This window comes from Xyrauchen texanus, chromosome 9, assembly GCF_025860055.1.
Source record: "Xyrauchen texanus isolate HMW12.3.18 chromosome 9, RBS_HiC_50CHRs, whole genome shotgun sequence".
Lineage (NCBI taxonomy): Eukaryota > Metazoa > Chordata > Actinopteri > Cypriniformes > Catostomidae > Xyrauchen > Xyrauchen texanus.
In genome coordinates, this window is record NC_068284.1 from 30,782,007 (window position 1) to 30,807,566 (window position 25,560).

Below are 25,560 nucleotides of genomic sequence, written 5' to 3' on the forward strand. Positions count from 1 at the left end.
CGTAATGCTGAAGTTGTTCGTTTAAAGCCGTTTGAAGCTATTTCCTAGATTTAGTAGTGTAGTAGAAATGCAAGCGATCACAAAGAGCTGTTTTATATAGACACTGGCTGATGCGGATTCACTTCACATCACCTAACAGGCTCAAATTACACACAAAAATTATATTTTGCCGCCACCTGCTGGCTAATATATGTAATGTAAAAAACAAAACAAACAGTAGCTCTTAACACATATGCACTGCTCTTACACTTTAGTTTAGAACGGCACGAAAACAAGCAGAGTGATACACACACAGTGAAGCGTCAGAGTGCTGATGGCGTCAGTGCTCTTGGAACGTCTCTCGTCCAGTCAGATTCGAGGACTGAAACTAACTGTTTTATATATATATATATATATATATATATATATATATATATATATATATATATATATTGTTGTGCCTGCTTTTCACTTTGATAGCATTGTGAAAGGTAAAAGCTACTTTGTACAACCTTCACATTGCATTCCTTCAAAGTCGACAGGAAGTTTACTTTTAGTAAGGGGAGATTATTCTTTGATTTCAATATATATATATTGTTATATATGTTTTTTTTTCTAAACCATGTGATTTAATAAAGTATTCCTTAGTCTTGCTATAAAAATACAGTGTTTTAATACAGTGTATAAATGTAGCCTTTGAAAGAGTGACTTAAACTTTTAACACAGATAATACAGCTTCAAAGTGTCTTCCCAAAACATGTCTGTCTTTATTTGCAAAAGAACATTCTTGTAAAACATCAGTACAAAATTAGAAGGCAATTGTTAAAACAAAGCTGATTCAGGTAAATAAACGTACATTTCAGCATATAAATAATAAATACATATTATAACAATAATGTAAATAACTGAGAATGTAGATGAATGAATGACTAAAACTGTGTGTGCGTGTGTGCGTGTGTGCGTGTGTGTGTGTGTGTGTGTGTGTGTGTGTGTGAGCGTGTATTTATCACTTTGTGAGGACCAAATGTCCCCATAAGGATAGTAAAACCCGAAATGTTTGACCTTGTGGGGACATTTTGTCGGTCCCCATGAGGAAAACAGCTTATAAATCATACTAAATTATGTTTTTTGAAAATGTAAAAATGCAGAATGTTTTCTGTGAGGGTTAGGTTTAGGGGTAGGGTTAGGTTTAGGGGATAGAATATAAAGTTTTTACAGTATAAAAACCATTATGTCTATCGAAAGTCCCCATAAAACATGGAAACACAACATGTGTGTGTGTGTGTGTGTGTGTGAGAGCGTGTATTTATCACTTTGTGAGGACCAAATGTCCCCATAAGGATAGTAAAACCCGAAATGTTTGACCTTGTGGGGACATTTTGTCGGTCCCCATGAGGAAAACAGCTTATAAATCATACTAAATTATGTTTTTTGAAAATGTAAAAATGCAGAAGGTTTTCTGTGAGGGTTAGGTTTAGGGGTAGGGTTAGGTTTAGGGGATAGAATATAAAGTTTGTACAGTATAAAAACCATTATGTCTATGGAAAGTCCCCATAAAACATGGAAACACAACATGTGTGTGTGTGTGTGTGTGTGTGTGTGTGTGTGTGTGTGTGTGTGTGTGTGTGTGTGACTGGTTTCACTGACTTATATAAAGTCCCACTCAAAGTCCATTTGTTTCTTTAGTAGACTGGAGACACGAGGATTGACTGATGTCATCTTTTTCTGGACAACTATCCCCGTATGCTTTGACAGGACTTTGCCTCGTCCATCATTGATGCTTCTCTCAGGATTTATCCTGATGAAAAGCCTGAAAATAAATGTGTGTGTTCATAATTAGTATGGATAATTATATAATTATATTATATAAATATAGCAAAGTCTATATTTGTATCAGGAAAACTGCCCTTTACTACAGTAGGTAATGTTACATTTTAGCATCTTTTTAGGAGTTATGCATTGTCACTGGTATATCAATATATAAACATAAAGTGGTAGTTTGCTTTGCCCTGATTAGTGTCAGGAGATTTTTCTTAAAGGAATAGTTCACCCAAAAATAAAAATTCAAAAATGATTTACTCACCTTAATGCCATGCCAGATGTGTATGATTTTCTATCATCATCAGAACACAAATGTTGATTTTCTTTTAGAAGGAAATAAGGGTTCTGATGTGCTTACAATGCAAGGGAATAAATGCCAAAACTATGAAGTTCAAAAAACACAGAAAAGCAATTCAAAGACTCCAATGATTTATTAAATGTCTTCTGAAGTGATATCATTGGTTTTATTTGAGAACAGACCAAAATGTGACTCCTTTTTCACTGTACATCTTGCCATTGCGGTTTACAGGCATGATCGATTTCAAGCTTGATTACACATCCTTGAGCCATCTAGTGGTTCTACCCATGTGTCAAGCACTAGGAAGTTTCATGATCGCCAAGGAGACTGATTATGTCAAGATTTATAGTAAAAAAGGAGTTACATTTTGGTCTTTGATCGCTTTAGAAGACATTTAATAAATCATTGGAGTCGTTTGAATTGCTTTTCTGTGTTTTTTAACTTCATAGTTTTGGCACCCATTCCCTTTCACATGCCCCTCAGAGCTTAGATTTTCTTCTCAAAGTCTTCATTTGTGTTCTACTGAAGAAAAAAAAAGTCATATATATATTTGGGATAGTATCAAGGTGAGTGAAAAGATGAGATAACTTTCATTTTTGGGTAAATAATTTCTTTAACAAGCTCCAGCAATTAGATCTTTTGGGCAGTTGTACGTGACCAGTGAAATGAGACATGAGCAACACAAGGTCCTCAAAATGCCCATATCACATAGTAACAGCTGAAGGATGTAAGCATCTAAGCAGCTAACCTTTGAATGAATTCCAGTGTGCATGCAGCATAATCTTGGTACTGAAGATTTAAGGTGTAGAAAGTAGAAAAGGCAGCAGCAAGCCCAGACAGAAAAGTTGGATGGATGCCTTCACAAATGTGCCCCTCAAGGCTGATCATCCAGTGGTGAATACATTTTCCCAGTGTTTCACCTGAAACTTTACAAAGAAACCCCATACCAGCATTGACATAAAAAAATATACATTTGCCAATGTCACATTGCAAATGAATGCAAGGGACACTGACATATTTGACCAATTCACAGATGAGCCCTGTTCTTTTAAAATGCATTTTAATATTTTGATCATGGACTGGTCGGGACAGATATTAATGTAAAAAGGTGTAATTTTTCCACCAATATTGTTAAGTTTTTTACTGAAATGCAGAAAACACCCTGGTGGCTTTAGTAATCATAAAAAGAAAAAATATATACTTCTATACACACCAAGGAGTATCAGTCGAGGAGTTGCAGGTAGCTTAAGTGTCATTTCTACATTAGCTGCTGTGGCTGTTGCTTGTCATTTCAGTGCGCTACAGAGACAGCAATGGAACATTATTTAAATAAAATTTGCAACGATGTTTGAAGGCTACACCTCGCAGAATAAAAATAATTTACGTTTTTATGAAACTCACCTTGCAATATAAGATCCGATTCAGAAATCCAGCTGCAATCTATGTGACACAGTTGCAGTTGGCTTCCCTCTGAAACAAGTGTTTAAAAAGTTTGATACCATTCCAGTATCACCAACATTTTCAGATTAAAAGAGAAGGAATAGCATGCATCCCTGCATAAAACTTTTGTTTCCCAAAAGCATTGTATTCACTTCAAGAAAACAAATTTTGTAAAAGAAACAAAGATCTTGGGCTTAAAGACGGAAATATAATGTTACAAACTGTTTATTTAGTTGATATTGGGATCGGATGGCAGGTAGGCTACCAAAATCATTATCACAGCACAATATGAGTTCAACACAAATGTGATGTATTCTGGCTATGATAAAAAGCAAAGCAAAAGGGCACTCACCTGTTAATTCAGAAGATGACGATGGGTGAAAAAATCAGCATTTAAACAAGTGTGGGCTGTTGTAGAAATTTTAATACTCATTGATCAGTAATAGTCATTGCAATGGAATGCCACTGTATCTAAGGAATGTAGAGGGGGTGTCAGGGATCAATCAAGCTCGTTTCAGCCCACCACTCAAAGATCACTCTCTCCAGAATATTAAACACACACACCTGGTCATCATCAATTACCTCATCAACCAGCTCATAAGAACACTCACTGCGATTCCAGTCTTTGTCAAGCCTCCAACAGGAACAGACCGTTTCTTCCCGTGTCCTGAGAATCCTGTTAACTCTGAACTCCTGAGTATTCTGTTTCCTTACCTGACTCATACTAACCCTTTGCAATATTGTTCTGCCATCTCCAGATCTCCCATCCGATTCCTGAGAACCCATGTTCGAGATCTGACCAAGTTGCTCCGATCATTCCTAGAAGAGAGAAAGGATTAACGAACTGAGACTGAGTAATTATACTACGATTGAAGTGACCTGGATCACCTGTTGTTCTCCGTGCATCAAGTGATCTTCACTAAATCTGCACCTGAAAATTCACCTTATACTCACCTTACACGATTGTCACCTGAATAAAACTGTATTCGAATCACTTACCTCCGATCTCCTGGTCTCTATCCTGACAGGGGGAGGATCTGCTTCTGTTGGAGACCTTGGGGAAAAGAGGTATAAAAACAATTCAGCCCTCCCCGACAGCGTCTCACTCATGGCACAGAGTAATTCCTGTGTAATTACTGGGTCTTTCTTGCAAGAATAAATTCTTTTAAAAGACTGTTTGATTCAGAGTGTCTCTTACGCAGTGATAATGGTTGGTTAATAATTTTTTGCCACAACAGGGCTCACAGTAGATTTGTGTTCCCAAAATGCAATGCAAAAAATACTGTAAAGTACTGTTTTCTTTCCTTTGAGCAATCAATACTGTAAAATACCGTAATATTACGTCTAAGTCATTTAACCAACCAAAATGAACAGTAATGTACTTCATTTAAATATAACAGGATTTTACTGTTAATATTTTGAAGTACATTATCAGCCATTTTTAAAAGTGTGGCCTATGTTTGCTGCGGCGGCCATATTTGAAATGCTCCCAAGAGCTATTTCCAGTCAAGACAGTGCAGTTCTTATTTACTTGAATCGGGAAAGACTGAAATATCCAAAACGTCAAGATTACGATCAAACAACATATTGCAAATCAACAGTAAAGTCTGACAACACTTGTCAAATAAATTGTGCTTCTTTACCTCAGATTATGTTAAAAATGCAATAAAAACCCTCTCCCTCTTGTCTCCCTTGCCAATTGGAAACAGGTATTAGTCATAATCTGGCTCAGGTGTATGCACACTTACCGCTTTCTCTCTCTCCGGACGAACGCTCGACCACACCCCTGCCTCCACAATCTCCTTGGGCGTTCCATTTTCTCACATTCATTTTAATAGTAGTGTCCCATTTCTGCTAAATAGTCTTTGGTATACATAAAACAGTAACACTTCTTGGTTTATTCGAGGCATGCATGACGAAATTAATGACTTGCGATTAAGTTATTCAGTAAGTGGCTGATAAGAGTAGTTCACTTGAGAGATAGTGCTGTATGATTTGCTGTGTCAATTTAACAGAACCAACTCAGAAGAGTCATTCGTTCAAAATTGGGCAACCCTTGTCGTGCTTTGAGTAAAAAAGATAGACTCAAATGAGATATTTGTTTAGGAATCGCCGGCTACATGCGACACGGTGTATGTTTGGCACTGCTGATTTAGAGGCACCGTTGAAATGCTGTTGAATGGTAGGACATGAAACACTGTCCGAGTATTTTAGTAAAATTTTCACTCCGCATTTGCGGAAGTTCGAGAGAACAGTTTTAGAGAACTGTTAATGGAACCAAAAGTCATGAACATCAATCGGTTCCAGTGAAAAAACCTGGAACAGCTCTACCCAAAGCTCTGGATAATCTGTCCCATTAAAATCTACATCTTTAAATCTCTCTCTTCAAGCAATGTAAGGAGTTCCTTTTAATGTAAGAGTTCTTTGCTTAGAACTATTCTCTGTTATGACATTCAATGCTAACGAAGCCATACTTGTGCGTTTCGCAAGTTTGTGGCTCACTGCAGAACTAAGGATGAAGATTAGGTTGAGCTGCTGACAGAAGGATAACTGGCAGTTATCAGTGAGATGATGTAGTCAGGCCGATTACAATAGGGGCACTTGTCACATCAGTGAAAGGGTCAATCGCACAGACAGACATATCACTGCTCCTCAGTCACAGACCTGGCCCTTGTACAGATTTTCTCTCTCTCTCTCTCTCTCTCTCTCTCTCTCTCTCTCTCTCTCTCTCTCTCTCTCTCCCCCTATCTGTATGTCTATCTAAAGATCAACTAATATTTGCATTTATCTTTTCTCCCTTTGCATTTATCAAATAGTCAACAGTCAAAAATATGACATGCACAAACTATCATGTGTATTTGCAGAAGTTGCACTTGATTTCTCATTAAAGTGTGTGTATGTGCTTTTATTTTATTTTTTGGATTACTGAGCTTAAACAAAGCTTGTAACTAATTATGAGGGCTTTAAATCTTGTCAAAACATTTTTTCAAAGGTTGTCAAGTGTGATTAATCAGACCATTTGAGCTTGCAGGCTTTACATACTTTTGGCATATTAAGTGTTATTTGTATCCCATGTCTTTACATGCCAAAATGCCTTTCTACATAAGGCTGTGCTATGCTTCTGCCTATGAAGTGCTGGTGGACCTTACCAGTGAAAATGTGTAAAGGAAAGTGTTTACACCTGCATGTTTCACAGCCCATTCAATGTAAATATCATCCACTTAGAAGTGTAAGTCAGTTGCATTTGGCAAGAAATGCTGTGTTGAATGGTGTCCTTATTGCTTAAACACACACAAAGCAGTGAGGGACTAGTGCTCTTGTGTTAATCATGGCACAATGGAAACAACAAGGTGTGTTCCTTTTACTGGCAATAACTGTGCCACTGATATGGTACAATTATACCTTATTCACTCATTCTGTCAGTTACACTTTAATATTATGAAAAAAGAATGATGCGGCTAAAGGACGAAGATATGGCCTTTCAAAAATACAGTATGTATTTAATGCTTTAGTATATGTCACCATATCAGTAGAGCATGTATCATAATTTGGGCTTTATCCAAGTTTCACTCACAAATCAATGAAGTACATCCAGTTAAAAGATATCTGCTTAAAGACAGATGTAAAATTATCCCACAAATGCCCTGTTGTGGAGCTGTAATTCACTGATCAGTCATGGTTATCTGGAACTTGAATTATTTACTCTGACATCCTTGCTGACGCTGTGTAAAATGTCTGGATGTGTTGACAGATTTATCCTTTGCCCAAACACTGGTCAACAATGCTGTCCTTAAAATGAGAGTCATCCTTTATCAGTCAGACAAGATACATCAAGTAGATAACATTAAATGATAAAGACAGTCCCAGTTTGACATTTTAAGTTAAATAAAGTTTGTTGTTCGGATGTCATAGTTGATTCCTGTTCACAAATATGTAAACTATGTCATTGGCATGATAGTCATTCCTTAAGATCTTCAGAAATATCTTGCACGTTGTGTAATGCACGTGTATTACGATATTCCATTACATTTATCATTATGAACTTTTGGTGCAAGTGCAGAGTTGCATAAGTTGCAGAGTCCATTTCCTCTAGACTGGTAATCTAATGCAAGACCTTAATAATATTATAATAGTTTTGAATGCCTGACTCAACTTCCTGATACTCATTAGCAGAAATCTGATCAGACTACAACAACAACTACCTTTAAGTAAATGTGATTATTAACTTACCCTCAATATGCAGCAGCTTTTAAACAGTTCCTAAACATTTTATATCACACATTTGTTAGCACTGTAGTAAACTTCCCTCAGTCCTATTAATCTACAAATGCACTGTTGAGACCACTTGAGGGTGCTATACTTACTTTTCATACATTACTAAGTCCACCAATATATAATTAGGCAAAGGATTGCATTGCATTATTATTCTTTCAGTCATCTGTTATTTTTTCCCTAGTGGGTCATATTCAACTCATATTGGTCTCCTCACGAGACAGTGTTGTAAATACACAACACGACTGACTTTAAAAAAAAAAATTGCTTTTGAAACTTAAGCATAATGCTTTTTTGGGGGTCCACCCATTAAACATAGTTTGACTTCAATAAGTTGACAGGAATCTTCTGATCCTTCATAGTACTAATAAGGAACATAGCAATTACCATTATCATCATCTACATGTCACATAACTCCATGTCACATGCAGTAACATTGACAATTTGGGTGGCATTATCTAAGACCTGATCACTGTTGTCAGCTTATTTGAACACAAGATGTTTTTATTTTGTGCTCTCTGTGATAATTTTGATAGAGTTCCCCTGGGCTACATAGTCACATCTACCAGCTTGGCTGTGCTTCCTTATCAACTGCTTACTTATTAGTTCAAGAGCTTAAATGATTGCAAAGCCACGGCTGCCGCTCTGCTCAAGAGGGGCGATTGCAGAGGGCTTTTAACAACTAACAGCATAGATGTGTATCAAAATACAGCACAAACAAACCATTTATCAGATTCAGAGAGCTAGAATGTAATTTCCATTTGATGTTTGGGGTCATAATCAAGAATGACTTGATTTTGTTGAGTGCCAAGCGCAACAGGAGACTGAATCGCCCCAGACTTCCCATTTAAAATGTGTGACTGTTAGACAAATGTCTTTCTTATTGCTGGTGCCACTATTCCAATAACATCTAAATAGAAAATCTCAAGTGGAAATTGTCATTCTATCTCAAGCCTTTGATGTTCCACTGTAGCAAAACCGCAGAGTTTCTTCTTTTCCGTTTGGAAGCTGTTGTTTGTTGACAATCCCCCGGGCTTCTGATACGTGCTGTGGCCCATGCCAGAGATGAGTTAGAGAAGAGCTACATACCTCCATACCCATTGGGTTTGGACTCTCTGTTTCCTTCAAATTCATACATTCATAAAGATGAATTTAACTTCCTGTGTATTCTAGGCCTGTGTTGCCTCCAATTCAGCTATTGATTGACTGTCCTCAAGCTTCTCAGATTCTTTTGTAAATGCATTTTTGAAGGATTCTTTCCTAAGGCTTTCAAATGACTTTGATGAATGTCCTTTTTAAAGCATTGAATCTATGATTGATTATGCAGCTAAATGTCAGTATATATATGACAGAACAAGAAGATAAACACTACCTTGGTGTTTGCACAATAAACAAATGAATGCAGAAATGGTGCATTTGAAAAAAATGGAAAAGGGTGGGATACCAAATGATTTGATATGAAGCGTCAGTAACTGTCACGAAACTAATGCTTTATTATGGGAATTTAAAAAAATAAAGGAGAACTGACATGCACAGAACACCAAGGCCAGCTATGGTCTGATTAAGCCTGTGTATACATGCATGATGGACAGAGTTGAGCTACAATCACACTGTACAATCATACTGGAAATATTACCGGTGTCTTTTATATCAGCCTCAGTGTTGTTAACTTGTTACGTTGTTTTGGAGTGCACACACACGTGCAGTTGATCAGATCGGTAACAGCATCAAGCCAAGTGCTATGAAAATGTTTTCTCTATATCTAATTATAGCGTTTGCTAATATTATTATGAAAAACCTTGATTCCTCGATTTGAAAAATTAAAATTAAAAAAAACGTGTCAAAACGTAAATTTGAATTAATAAATTTTTTTTTTTATATACCAAAAACGCCCATCCCAAGTATACAGTATCCAAAGCACGTAAGGGTGACTGAACATCGTTGGCAAGATATACCGTAATTCCTATTGCCATAAGCAAATGAGGCATTGTCATAGAGAACTTACGAGAGAACCCTCGTAAAGGTTTGTCCGAACCTCCATAATTATTATAGGGACTGCCCTGCAGACTCCCTCCAGTTTTCTGTAAGGATGAAGCCTATTTTGAAGTCCAAATACTGTTTTTTAACTTCTTGTCACGCCAGAATGGACTATTTGAGAAGAAACGTTGGTAACCTGTAGCACTGCACTGTGAGTCTGCCCCAGAGCAACAGAATCCAGCAAACTAGTGGCATATGAAAAGTTTAATGCCTTTGAACTTGTTATGTCTTGCCAACAATAATGCCTGGGTAGCTTCATAAATTATGTTTCTGTGATCAGTGAAACTTGTTTGGTGTTCTGAGGATCTCAGCAATTGGCTTAAATAAGGAATACTCTCTCACAAGTTTAAGTAATGTAAATCTTTTGGCAGGATCCAATCATTCTTTTAGCTGCTTCTCATTACATTTCCAGCAGATTACCCTGTTAGGGCAGACTGTCATGTACAGTGCATGTAAATGTGTGTTTACACTGACAGCATATTAACCACATTTAGATAGTGGGCAGCAGGGCGGGGATGGGATCTTGAGCAAGTTTTTGGCAGCCTGCCAGTACACATACCTCCCATGTGCTTTCCTAGATTTATTTGCAACATTCAAGGGGGTTTTTTAAAATGATTTGTGTGCATTATGTTTTGATATTGCATATTTGTGTGATCGGCTTCAGAACAGTGGCAGAACTTTCAAAATCCCAGATTTTTTGACAGACACCATGTTAATGTTGGAGTGAGGCAAAAAATGGATGCTATTTTTTAGTGAAGCTCTAATTGATAAACTTTGTTCCATGTCCGTTAAAATACTCTTTGTGAATGTGAATTTAAAGTGCTAATGAAGTAAATTATTTCTTACACTTTTTGTGCTCTTTGTATAAATACACTGTAATGACATTGAAAAATAATTTTGTATACATATCTAAAGTCCTATCATAGTGACTGAAATTCTAAAAAAAAATACTGACCCGTCTCTTCTAAAGTCAATCGTGGCCACTGTTGGAAAGATGACTGATGGGTCCACTAATGTGGTGAATAATTGTTGGATTTATTAATCTTGTATTTACATTCAAAGTTGAGTTTGCAGACAGTGGGAATGATTAAGATGACTCTCAGGTTGATCTTATCAGGTTTGCACAGCTGGGACTCTGCATTTGTGGAGGGAGTTCTACAGATGTCTGCATTTGACATACGTGTCAATGTCTCTAAAAATAAATTAATGAGCAACTCTCTCAAGTCCCATCATGTTTTCTCATTGTTCTGTAACAATATTAATATGTTGTTTTGTGTGAGAATTTTGCCCAAAGACATTTCTGTCTGTCAGCAATGTAAGGATTACAGGGGTTGATACTACAGAGAGTTCATGGGTTGTATGTGTGCAGCTGGAATGTCTCTGACACATCATTGGAATTCCACCCATCTTTCTGTGCATCTTGCACTTGTTGAGGTTCTTACAATGTAAATCATCACCTCTGCTATGTTGCCATAGTGGCATTCTTTTATGTTTATCTGTAGTTAAACATGGCTAAACAATGATTATAATGAATTTCACATATTTTTTAATGCATAATACAACTTTATCCGTGAGAATGTAGCATATGTTTGAACATTTCTGTTGTTGGTCCAAATGAGCTGGCCCTTTTTCATTTATTTATGTGATGCAAAGCAACCAAAGAAAACACTCAATCTTTGACTTTTGAAGCATTTCCCATCTTAAATAACAGGTCTCTATAACTGAACAGAAACAGGGGCCAGATGGGCCTACATTCAAGCTCTCCCTAATTGGCTTTAATAGGCATTGCGGCATGAGGTGCTTCCTCTGTGTCCGCTAGGGGAACCAGTCTACTTCCAAGAGCCGCGTCTCCATCAGTTAACCGCCAGATCCTTAACTCAGTTCTACACAGTCTTGCAGCGGGGGGCCTGTTAGTGGTCATGGCCTGAATCACCGCGTCCCTCACCGGGGCTTTTGTGGCTCCATGTAGGGGGATCAGAGGCACTGGGGTTTTCCCCATCACCCTGTTCCCCATTTTCCCATATCCATGACTGTTTGATGTGAATAGGCAGAGTGTGAAAGGTGGGAAAGGAAGGTAGGCTGGTAATTGCCTTATTTTTACACAAATTTCCAGGAAAAATAGAAATCCCCAAACTTTACTCTGTGTTACCAGACACTCTGTGCCAAGTTGAGAACTCTTAAGAGGAACGAGACACCCAAGGAGACTTTTTCCACTCTTGCATTCGCACTCAAAAAAGTAACCCCCATAGTGTCGTCATCTAGTGTTGACCATTTTTCTTCTGATGTGTGCACATGCAATTTGATTGCAGCAACAACAACAACATAACTGGAGGATGCCAGAATCAGAGCTACATGCTATGTTGTGTTTCCATGTTTTATGGGGACTTTCCATAGATATAATGGTTTTTATACTGTACAAACTATATAATCTATCTCCTAACCCTAACCCTAATCCTAAACCTAATCCTCACAGAAAACTTTCTGCATTTTTACATTTTCAAAAAACATAATTTAGTATGATTTATAAGCTGTGTTCCTCATTGGGACTGACAAAATGTCCCAACAAGGTCAAACATTTCAGGTTTTAATATCCTTATGGAGACATTTGGTCCCCATAAAGTGATAAATACATGCTCACACACACACACACACACACACACACACACACACACATATGTGATATGGGTGATTCACTTTGGGTACTTTGTTGGTTTATATTTCCTCAGGTACAAAAATGATGAAAAGTCCTAGTCCCTGGGAAAAGCTTCATACTGGCTTTATTCCCTGCAGTGGGTAAGGGCTTTAAACAGTTAGTTTATGGCCACAGAGGTATTCCAATCTTGAAAAACTAAAATTAGACTAAAACATTTCTCATCATCATACAGTATATTATTCTAGATCCGTTCAGAGCTAATAGATATGGAAAAATGCACACTGCTTGGGACATTTTGTTAAGAGGAAGTTAAGAGGAGTCCAGAGGTCCAGAGACCAGTGACAGCACAAATACTTTATTTTAGAGCTACAGTATTTAGAAGTCACTATTTAAGAACCTGAACTTCAGATAGTGTTAATACTTTTATTTCATTTAGCCAGTAATAACATTGAATCAAAAAGAGATTTTCTCCAAATAATTTCTCATTGCCTTTTACTGGAGAAAATGGGTGTTTCCCAGGCTTAACAGCTTCATTGCTACAAAGCGGGTGAGGCTGTTGTATTGTCCATCCATAAAGGCTTGCAGAGCTCTCCTTTTCCACTTTGTGGAAGAAATTTAGACTTCATTAAACCATCAAAAGCCTGAGCCTCTCCTTTACTTGGCATTGCTTCCTGGGCTTCCAGTCTCATCGTCTGTGCAGTAAATAATCATAGCACAGTGTCAGTCTCCATTCCAAACTAGCCCTAGTCCTACAGTGACATCAAAGTCTGCTGTTTGCATTGAAACTGATTCAACACAAACATGCGGCCAAGATTTTGAACTCATGACTGAACATCAATGAGTGGGCAGATTGAAATCACAATCTATCCAGGTTTACAACACTTCTTCAAATGCTCAAATAATACCTTTTTGGGAAAGTATTGTTAAATTTGCTAGCATTCATACTTGTGTTCTGTTCTCTTTTCACCAGGCAGACGCAGGGGGAAAAATCCATCATCTGGTATGCTTCTATTGACATTGCTCCAAATGTGTACTTAATATTTAAATCACCAGTGTTGTAAAACCATGGATTACAAAAAAACAGTTCCCTCAGTTAAAATAATTATGGATTGTAGTAAGAGAAGGACAATGCCTAGATAACAGCAGGGGGGAAATATATGTGCCCAACATAATGGAGGTCCTGATCAGAAAATGTCTCTTCTGGTATGATGTGGCATGGCTGATCTAAATAATTAGAGTGGGGACGGATGGGTGCTGATGTGGGAGTTAAAGATCAGAATCTCATTGTCTCAGCAGGGTTCCAAGCTTTCATCCAGATCATACAGTGGGCAGTAAAACAGTTCTCGACACGCAGGGCTGTAGCTCACATAAGATTTGTTCTAACGTAAGGCTTCCATGTGAAATACATAGCCTCCAGTCCCAACCTCCCTTCCTTCAAAACCTTTTTGTCTTAGGTACCCCCACAGCCCCATCAGTAAGTACCACTAATCAACACTAGACCAAACGTGTTTTTCTTTTAACTCATACAGATTAGCATTGCCATTCAGATTTTTTAAATGGCCATCATTAGAATTATTCATCTTTAAACTAAAACCAGCCAATACTTAAAAAAGCAGACTCACCAAGTAGCTTCCTCTCAAACTAAAGCAGTGTGAGAAATCTTGAATCTGTTAGTTTAAAACTGCATATGGTTTGATATTGGTTTGATTGAATGAGACATTTAATGGAAGAAAGGAGCACTGTATTGTGAAGAAGCGAGACAAATAAAGCGAGACAAATAAAAAGCAATGCTTTAGAAATTCACTTGTCACTTGTTTACTGGAGTGTATAGTGATTTAAAAATAAATTCTAACATATTTTTGAAGGTAATTTTATTTGTATTTGTTTTTTTTGTTTGTTTTTTTTTTGTGCTGCCAATATTGAGTCACAAAGTTTTCTTAGGGTTACTCCTGAACAAAAGTTGTCTTTTCATAAGGGTTCCTCTGTAATATAAAAGATTATTCAAATCTATTTATGCAAACATAATTTTTTCAAGAATGTCAGCTTTAAATTGGACTTTTCTTTAAATGCATTCGTTAATTATTGTATTGTCTCTGGATGGTTACACCACTCCCCCCCCCAAAAAAAATATACAGATGATTTTGAACTCAGAAATGGAAAAACATGTTAATCATAGAGCTTCAGTGACATAGAATTGATTGATTTATGTGAATTGTGTTTTTAATGTATTTACAATCAAATAGCATCACATTTGACCGCCCTTACATTTTTAAGATAAATCATAATCTTTCCAAGTACCCAATGGAAAACTGCTTAAATATGTGCACCCATGTTTGGGATTTACAAAATGATCCGAACTTGGATCTTGAAGACTAGATGACGGCTGTGCTTTGTGAGCAGTTGGGCTCAATTTGTATTCACTTCTTTGGATACTTCGGTGGGGAGTATAATGTGGAGGAACAGGAGAGACAGGTTTATCTGATGGCACATATTTACTCATCCTACTGTCTTGCCCTGGAGCAGCAGCAATGTCCAGGAGAGACCAGATCTTTATCATGTCATCTTGGGACAGTGTGCTTGTGCCTGCAGGGCTACCTTCTTTTTGTCATCCTCTGCACTCTATTCTTCCATAAATACTCACCCTGATATGCAGCTATGCGGTGCTGTTTCTGACCACTTGAAGTGGTTAATGAGGATGAGGACGTTTTATGGGATTACATACCTGCCATTTAGGGTAGATACAAATCCAGGGATCAATAGCATATTGTGGTCTATTTTAGCCATTGTAACCATTTTTAACATAAATGTGACATTACAATTTGTATTTAGTTCAGTATTATTAGCCTTCCTAATTCCTAAATGATTCAACTTTACATAAGGAACAGAACACCAATGATCAGCAGCATTTTTATGATTGTTTCCTAAATTTCACCCTAGAGAAACATGAATCATCACAATGGAAGTATGTGTTGATGGAGGAAATACACTCTGTGTGCAATGTTCTCCAAAGCATTATGAAGAACATTATGGCTGCTGGGCCGACACAGTTTCCTTAATGATCCCCATGAGATGCGATAACAAAATTGGTGTATAACTCTTATGACTATGATGCAGAAATATAGGTGGGTGAAATACACTTTGTGCCCTTGCACCAGCCTTGTTGAATCAGCATTCGTACATTGTTAGACATGAGCTCTCTGCCTCATTTCATTAGACCTGACCCTGGGCATGTGATGACGTGGGCTGTCCACCTATTTCCTCATATCGCTCAATCTAATGCTCTCACTTATGCCTAAATCAACCAGCAGCAAGCACCTGTGAAAACAGAGGAAAGAGCAAAGAGGTGCTGAAGAGTTTAGCCACAGTATCACCTTGAATGACAAACACTGCAGGAACATTCTTGCCCTCCTCAGCTGTTTCCGTTTGAATGTTCTACTCATGCAATATTTCAGCATAAGTACATTAATGTTAACTCTGTTCAGTGTATATATATATATATATATATATATGCTTTTGATTGTGAATCTTGTTTATTTTTTTTTATTCTGGTGATTGACAAATAAGTTGTCAGATATAGAAATTCTAAATCTTTTAAAAATTTACTTCAAAAAACATGTTTGTAGAGTTTGTAGAAATGTCCCGTTTGTGTCCATGTTGGCTTCATAAAATGTAAAACAATATTTTATATAATTTTGCACACACACACACACGTAAAATATTTTATGACCAAATGTCATTAAATAATCAACAAATATCATAATATTTAAAATCATAATAATATTTTTTCCCCCATAAAAACACCAAATTTAAGCTAAAATTTTTCAATATAAATACTTCACACAGTCATGAGTCTAAATGGGTCCTTTCAATTTTTTTATATATTTTTTATTTTTTTGGTCTTATTATGAAAAAGTGACCACATGCACTTGATTGTTTTAAATAAGTTAATAGATCTAGACAATAAAAAAAGTAGCATCTGCTTTTTGATCTAAAGTCTTGTGCTTAAATGCTTGTAATAAGCCTTCTAGGCTTTTTATTTATTGATCTATGTAAACATTTCTTTACACAACAAAAATTTCAGATCAGCTACAACATTAAAACCACCTGCTAATTTTGTGTAAGTCCCCCTCGTGCCGCCAAAACAGCCACAGCCTGCATCTCAGAACTCACCACAGTTGTACAGTGCGTTTATCTGAGTTACCGTGGACTTTGTCAGTTCTAACCATCAGCAAGGCTAGAGACTTGTGTGTAAATTCTAGAGTTGTGTGAAAATCCCAGGAGATCAGCATTTACAGAAATACTCAAACCAGCCCATCTGGCAGTTGTGGTGAGAAGAATGGCGTCTCAGAATACTATTCTGAGATGTGGGTTGGCACTGTTTTGGCGGCACGAGGGGGACCTACACAATGTTAGGCAGGTGATTTTAATATTGGAGCTAATAGGTGTATATTTTTTTAATCGGATAGCAAAGGTAACATGTGTCCAGTATGAAAACTCCTTCAATACTGTTAAAAAAGCATCCATTTGGATACCTCATGAGGCTGGTTCAGAGAATGCCCAGCATGTGCAGAGGGGTGGCTACTATTAAGCTAAGTTTTGAATTGTTTAACATTCTTTGTCATTACATAATTCTCATACTTCCATTTTTGTTTTGCATTAGTTTGGATGGCTTTACTATTACTCTAGAATGTGAAAAATATTACACACAACTCGAGACTGGACTACTGCAATGCTCTTCTTGCAGGACTTCCTGTTGGTACAGTCAAACATCTGCAATTGATCCAGAGCGTGGCGACACGTGTGGTCTTCAACGAGCCCAGGGGAACACAAATCACACCTCTCTTCATTGAACTGCCCATTTCTAATCTCACTACTTCAACTCTATGTGCTCTCCAGATACTTGCGATACACGGGTGAGCGGTGCCTGCATGGTGTCATCTCATAGAGGCACATCATCTCTTTCATGAACTTTCAGTTCCACCTTTCCTCATTGGTGTAACAACCTCCAGAACTCCACCTAAAAATGCATCTCTTCCATCAGCACTTGACCCTACTAATGCACAAAATCTATTCTTTCACAACTGTCTTTCACCTTCCTCTCTACTTGTACTTCTCTGAGCAATTTGAACATTTGTATTGAAGCACTTTTCAAATTATTGCCTCCTTAGGCTGAGTCACTTTTGCTCAATTCCTCATTTATAAGTTTTGTCAGCTAAATTAATAAATCTAAATATTCTTGGGACCAAGCATTTGACTGGTAGTGAAAATATATTGTTGTGACTATTTATATTGTGGACGACTCTTTAACATATGGAATTTTTAGGAATTTTGGAAATTCAGGATGCTTTAACTGTTTTTCTTTCTTTCCATTACTAGTGTAACCCAACAAAAGGCTAAGGTGCATCACAACTGCGAATGGTAAATGGTCTGCACTTATATAGCGCCCTTTTAACCTTATCGGTATTCAAAGCGCTTTACACTGTTGACTCATTCACCGTTGGCTCTACCAACTGAGCCACAGCCGCCCCACACTGAAGAGTAACCTAACAAACTTGAACTTCACCAAGTTCAAAGCAGCAACTAACACCCAATGACTTCAACAGCATAAACACACACATATAAGGACCCTGGACATGAGGAACTTTGCCTCACCTCTTCAAACTTCAAAATGTCATCCTAAGTGGCCTGTACCACCCAGGCTAGACCCACTGGGATTAGACCGACCATTCTTTGTTATTTTTGAGATTTGCATGGCTGGGGAAGCCCTGTGTCTCACCTCTTCCTTTAGCTCTATGTGTGCTTTAATGACAAAGCAGATGTCAAGAGTAGTGTTTTTCATACCCCTGTAAAAGCGTGGGATTGGAACTGTTAGGGTGGAGTCCTGCATCTGGTGCAGCTCCACCTGTGAGAATTAAGCAGTGTTTTCTGTTCACATCATAGCAACACATCCATCAAATCAACACAAATATTTAAAAGCATTTATTGTGAAAATTAACAAAATGCAAAGATGAAAAAAATTTGCATTTCATGCATGAATGATGGATTCTTTTGCTTAACGTATAGATTTGTTATGTGCTGCTTTGGCTCTTGAGCTGTGTAACTCGGATAGCATGTCGTGCTGAGGCTTCTTGAGCTGGAAGCAGGGCAGCCCAAAGGCTAGGGCAGGCCTGTGATTCTAGCCCCCCACTGGGCCTGAATGAGGGTCCTACCTTCCATCAGTTTACCCCTGGGACCAGCCCCATGGAAAACAAGACTTTACAACTCCAATCCAATCGAATCCCCAGGCAATAGAGGCCTGAGTGAAAGAGAGCCAGCAGGTAGTAATAGTCACTTAAAACAGCAACAACATTCCTCTGTGGGCAGCCTCGCCCTGCCTGCTGGAATCTTGAAAAATCCCACTAGGTACTACTCATAAAAGAGACATGATACTAAATGACCTCCCATTTTGTCCAGCCATACATTAGTCGAACCCTCAAATGGGGATATATACTCATATTATCTACCCATGGATATTACTTAATTTGGTTGTTTCATCAACGTGTACATATGTCACACTCTGAAAACATGGTTATTCAACATGTCACCATCCATCCAAAACGTGCATCTCAACGTGTCTGTTTTGGCAACTGTACAGTCTGACTAAGCCCTAAACTAGCTGATCTAGAATTAGTGTAACCGCACCCACATATGGTGTCAATGCATGTCAGCTACTTCTCATTCTGCTGGGCCAGGTAGGCTCAAGCAGAACCTGAATGTGCATGCAATGGTCTGCGTGACATATTAACAGGCTTGTACAAACCAGTGGCACCACTTAGCACCACACATGCACCTTACTCACCTGGACAGCTCACCACCATGGACCTTTTAATTCACAATGCAATTTCTTTCATCAGTCAAGCTAACTGCAATCATTTCTAAAATGCATTTTGTTTGGCCAAAATGCTATACAAAGGATGCATATTTTCTCACCAGCTAATAAACATTGACAAAATTAGACACTTAAATAGGATGGATTTGAATAGGAAATTTGACAGAACGTCTGAGCATTGTTTGTATTTTATCTGTAACATAAATGCATTTAATTCTTAACATATTTGTCTATTGTTAGTAACTATAATGATACCCAGTGCACTATAGCTAATTTGTCCTGTCTCTTTCTTCTTTCAGCATTTATAAATGGTACCTATTGTTTGATGACTAATAGTCCAGGTAGTGGCATCCAGCTGAGTTCCTATAGTTCCTCTGCACTCTTCCCCAGGCTTAGGTGGGTTCCGCTTTGATTTGTGATTAGTTTCAAATGCACGCACATCTAACCATAATGTGAATATCTCCAGACTCAATACCATCAAGCTGTGTGTATCTCTGTTCTGTGCTTCTTTAAAATCATCTATTGATGAATGCTTTTGTTAATAACTGTAAGCCTTTGCATTGGAGTTTGGGACATTAAGTAATGTTGTATGTTAAGAGGTGCTGGTGTTGGCTAACAAAGGGTAATAGTGCTGAATTTGTATTTATTTTTTTTATCCTCGACCTTCGTGTTTGATCCCCTGGAAAATGTGCTGTTTTGGAACGTGTAACAAAAGAATAACCATCATGGAAACACACCCCTACCTCCTGCCAGGATTTATGGAATATTGAAAGCAGCGCACAACACTCTTTACATGCAAAACAGCTTTGGATACATAGTGTAGATGTTCATAATAAGCCATGTGGCATAGTTTGCTTTAGAAATGCCTATGCAGCTTAAATGAATAAACACTTTCACAGTTCAGGCTGATTTCCAAGACAACATCAAGTTGTTAGAAGAGCGCTAATTGATTAAATGCTACATGCACTGCTACTTTACACATGGCTGCATTGATAATACACTTCAAGCAAGCTACTGAGTGCATTTAGCAGTGTTGTTGCTTCTTCATCAAAGTGAGGTATTGCATTCCTGAATACAGACACATGTGATTCTTAATGATTGAACCTTGTACATAGTCTACATTAGAGCCTTGTACATAGTCTACATCTAGCATTATAAGACAATTACCATATTATGCTTTAATTAACATTTTTAATAAATGTTTTCCAACATAATTTCTCTAGCCCCTAATGCATCACACAATAATTTCAAGCAAATCAAACCATAGTCTCTTTGCATTGTTCTCAAGTATGGCCTATTTGTCCATCATCCAGTAAGTTGTTTTCCTTTGAGAACATTAGACAGTATTATATCTAAGCCACCACACAGAGATCCTTCATCTCCCTTACACTCACCTGTGTGTTCTCTTTGGTGTGTCCTGGTCTGTAGGCTGCAGGAGGCCAGCACTGACTGGCAGAGAGCTCCTCATGGGCCTCAGCATGCAGCTCCTTTCCCAGGCCTGACTTCAGGCCTCCGACGACTCTCCAGGAGGACACCGCTTTGCTCTCAGACCTCATCCCCAAATCTTTGGTGCAGGTGAGTCTGAACCACATCAAGACCCAACCTTTAATTTTACCTGTCCCACATCTATATTGACCATTGTCTATCAAGAAGGACTAACACTAATGACCACTGCTATATGAGGATAACTCATACTGCCCTGCAAAAAGCAAAACACAGTAATTACACAACCAGGTCTCTTAGATTATGATCTGTCCTCGGTCTGACAGGTTTGGTTCAACTATGCTTAGATTCAGATAAACCTGAGTGAGACAACCAAAAACCTTTGAAGGTATTTTTCTTTTCCAGTTTCAGTGTAGGTTAATTTACTGCATTTTGGCTTTGTAGTGCACTAAAGATATACAGTAGCTGTAAATATCAAAATTGGGTTCAGTTTTATTCGTATTTAGCATAGGCAGAAATGGGCAGTACTAGACCATAGACTATTTAGCAGAGACAGGCCACTTCTATTAAAGTGAATGGGAGAAATTGGAATGCCAAACGGTCAATGGATGTAGAAAAAGAAACACCGCTAATCACCTTTTAGATACAGACATCTCTTGTCAATCAACTCGAGAACGCGAATGCGCATTAGCTACACAAGCCAGAAAAATTGCAAGGATTTTTTTTTGCGTATTCTAAAGAAGCAAAATGTATGATTCCAATGTTATCACATTTTACTGCTGATTTGAAATATGTTCTTTGGTCTCAATCTTGGTGAACCATTTGTAGATTTACTGTAGGTCTTTCCCCATTCAATTAGATAGGAGCTTCTCTTGTATGCCGCTTGTTTACATATAAAATAGCTGCTATCAGAATCTAGAAAGACTTTGACTTAACACAGATTATTCTGTATGCTTAGAGCAGAGTCATCATGTGAGGAAATCTACTAAATAAACTAAATACCCTTTATTAGTTACTTTCATTTGAGCTCTTTCTGGGTGTATTCATATATTAAGTAATTAGTTATTAAAAGTAATTCCGAAAAGTTCCTATGAAAGATGTGATTAGTGTATATTGTGTAAAATGTATATTCTTTTTTCTCACCATTAGTTTGGCTTGTAGTAATTATAGGGGATTATATGTAACCGTTGGGGTATTACTGTGAATCATGTTCCAATGGAAACATGACAAATTCCTTTAAGCAGAACATTCAAGTAGCTCCATAAAGACTCATAGGATTTGAGTTTCTGAACACCTTGCTGGACACAATGGTGGTGGACAGGGTGGTGCAAATGTCTCCTGTAGGATCTTCTCAGACAGGGTTAGACATGGGCTGGGTCCTCTCAACTCCATGGGGGGTTATGGTCTGGGCCAGCATTGGCATACCATACTCAGGATACTCAACTTTGGAGAAAATTGGTATATGAGAGCCACAACAAATATTATAGAAGGAGGCTGACATTTTCCCCTGCCCATGAGAAAGCAGCGTGAAATAAGATTTTTGCTGCAGGGTGTTTGTGAAGTGTTTAGTGCTAAGTTAGAGATGCAATTATATTTCAAGTATAGACATAGGGTGTCATGCGTTAAAATCAACACCTCATTCTCAATCCTTCAAGCTCAGCACACAACAACAATCTGTACCAAGGCTTTCTTTTAGTACTTTTATTTCATCATAAAATGCATGTTTTATATAACTTTAGTCGGTTTCATCCTCAAAATATGAATAGTGTAATGACAGATTTTTTATTTATTTATTTTGCAATTATTTGTCAGCATTAGCCTGTTTAGTGCTCTATTGAACATCTCAACTAAAAATATAATTGTTTTCTTTGTTTTAGCCTCTTCATATATTGTGTTTAAGACCAGGATTATTAAAGATGTGGTTTACACTTGTACCATTGTGTGGGAGGACATTGACAGGTAAAGGCTGAATGAATTTTGACAAACAGCCAACTGATAAATCCAGCAGGGTCTATGGATGCAATAATATGTAATGCCGGCCACACCAATATGAGTAGTGTTATTGTTGGAAAAGGCTCTATGGTTTTAGCAGATTTCACTATAATAAATAGAGGTTGGAGCTTCCCAAATGCAGCAGTCAACTGTGTTAACCAAACTGTTATCAGAATATAGCAGAATAGGAATATGAATGTATAGGTTTATTTAAGGTTGCAAAAATTCCTGATTTAAATAGCTGTGGAAAGGTATTTATGTCTTAAAAACACTCTTCTCCAGTTTTACCCAGCAATGTAAGGACATAAGCTGTAATGTCTTATCTAATGATTTCCTCTTGGAGATCTGTCACTGGTTTTTGTTCTGGCCGTTGCAATTTAAACTACCAGTCAACAGTTTGGGCACACCTACTAATTCCTTAATATTGCTATTTTCCACGTTTTAAAATAACAGTAAAGTCAACAAAACTATGACATAACAAATGGAAATATGCGTATAATATAGCAAGCACAAATGTTAAACAAATTAAAACATCTTATATTTAAGCTTCTTAAAAGTAGCCACCATTTGCCTAGACTACAGGACTACACTCTCTGGATATTCTTTCAGACAACTTCAAAAGTTATCCACCTAGGATGCTTGTTTTATATATATGTTTGATATGTATATATATATATATGTTCTATATATATATATATATATATATATATATATAGTTTTTTTTCCAGTTCCAATTAAATTTACAATGAGTCTGTAAAGTTATTATGTCACTAAAGTGAGTGTGATCCGTGTTTGCAGTGAATGTGAAAGTGAAAGTGGAGATTTATAGCATGTACTCTATGGACCTACAGATCTGAAATATTCTTTTAAAAATCTTAGTTTGTGTTCAGTAGAAGAAAGAATGTCATACACATCTAGATCTGGGATGGCATGAGGGTGCATAAATAATGAGAGAATTTTCATTTTTGGGTGAAATATCCTTTAATCCCAATGACATTTGGTGAAACAGCACTTCTGTATTGCTGTAACTACTTAATTCTTATATAATATTTATTAAATGTTTTCTTTTTTTATTATTTTTGGCTTCAATTTTACGTCATCTCATGGATCTGGCTTGATTGCTTTATCAGATAAAAATAGTCATGATGTCTGTTGGTGTCATTACTGTGTTTCTGTTGTGATCCGTAAGGCTGTTTTGAGTGTGAGTTTGTGAGTTGGTGCAGGTGCAGGTCTGTGGATGTGCAAGGTTTTGTTCCATATGGGAAAGTGTTCTGACCTTTTCCATGATTTCATTAAAATGCTTGAGGGGTCTTCCTGTTTCAAAGTGCCCAGAGCTGGCTCAGAAAGATTTCAGAATACATCACACATACACACGTGTTTCACAACCTTCCACCATACCCTTGACACCTTGGAAATGTTTTACAAATAGATGTTTCCATTTGGTTTGTGCTGTTGTTTTACCATTACTGTTACTAAAACAGACATTGGCTCTACCTGTGCAGTAATTCTTATGGCTTAAATAATATTGAGCCTTATATGGTTGATGCAATAAAGGTTATTCCATTATAAACTATCATGAGTGTTTTAGTGGAACAGAATACTTATTTTTGTCTCAATGAGCAGTCCCATTGGAGAAGCTGCAACCCATTATAAGTAATCAGGCCTCCTTATATACACAAATTATGGGATGGGTTTATTGTGATACAGACTACTGAATGAGGCAACTCTCCTGTCTGTGGGAAATGATAATTACAAAATGGTTTTGCACCGTGAACAAGAGGCTATTTACAAAAGCTCAAAACATCTGCAAATCTCGGCTGCAACACAGGCTGAATGAGATGTACTTGAGCCCAGCACTCATGTACATGGTATGAATGAGTGTTTGAAAACACTGCTGTTGTCCTCTCATGCCTCTTTTAAGAATTTTCCATTTTGAAATTGCACAATTAATAAATGAAGTGGCTTATTTTCATCACTTATTCTGCGGTTTGCTACTAGAAAAATAATGGGGTGTAATTTTGAAAATGCACCATTTCTGGAGCTCTTAAAATTCCATTATTCTGTTTATATGGTCATTTTTTCATATTATACCTATATTATGTTTACCTGAACACTCTGAAAAACACTCTTTTTGTCACATATTTTTTGTTTGCTTAATTAGAAAACAACACAATAAACACAAAGTAATGAGGCTACCGTTTAACTATAATTGAGGGGGTTTTAATGATTTCTCATTAAATGAATGAATTTCTATTTTAGGAGCTTTAATCAGATAGACTTGCATGAATTAGAAATTACTCTAAGATGGATGACAGACCTCTGGAATGTTGTCTAAGCTCTTACTGTTCCAGAGCTTTGCAAATTTCACCACTTCCGTTAGAAATGTCAACTTGAAACAGTTTGTTTGATCTCTGAGTTCCCTGGAGATCACAGCTTTAGGGGTGATGACATTGGCACAAGGAAAAAAAATAGGGAGAGAGAAAGAAAGACCGAAAGAGAGAGAGAGAGAGAGTTTGAAGAGGCTTCAATTACAGTGAACACAATATGTCAAAAATTTAGATGGGGGGGGGGCATGATCACGAGAAGGTGATACCACCCTCTGGCAATGAGACAAATTACCTTCTTTTCTTTTTGGTCTCTTGTTATGAGAGGTGGTCAAAGCTCATGGCTGCTTATCAATGTTTCCCTTAGGCCTCGGTAACAGGTTCACTAATGGATTGTGTAACGGTTCCAGCAGTTACAAGATTTAACATTATT

At 37.4% G+C, this 25,560-nt stretch overlaps 1 long non-coding RNA gene across 2 annotated transcripts; it reads right to left on the bottom strand.

The window, feature by feature from the left end:
- Nucleotides 1-916: 916 nt before the first annotated feature.
- LOC127648735 (uncharacterized) lies at nt 917-4,563 on the bottom strand. 2 transcript variants are annotated; one of them, XR_007971209.1, is made up of 5 exons: nt 3,500-4,563; nt 3,312-3,397; nt 2,847-3,024; nt 1,345-1,789; nt 917-1,041 (listed from the first exon to the last, which is right to left on the bottom strand). It is a non-coding gene; the product is annotated as an uncharacterized LOC127648735 (long non-coding RNA). The 2 variants fall into 2 exon arrangements; XR_007971207.1 differs by lacking the exon at nt 917-1,041 and having other exon boundaries at nt 1,064-1,789.
- Nucleotides 4,564-25,560: the final 20,997 nt, after the last annotated feature.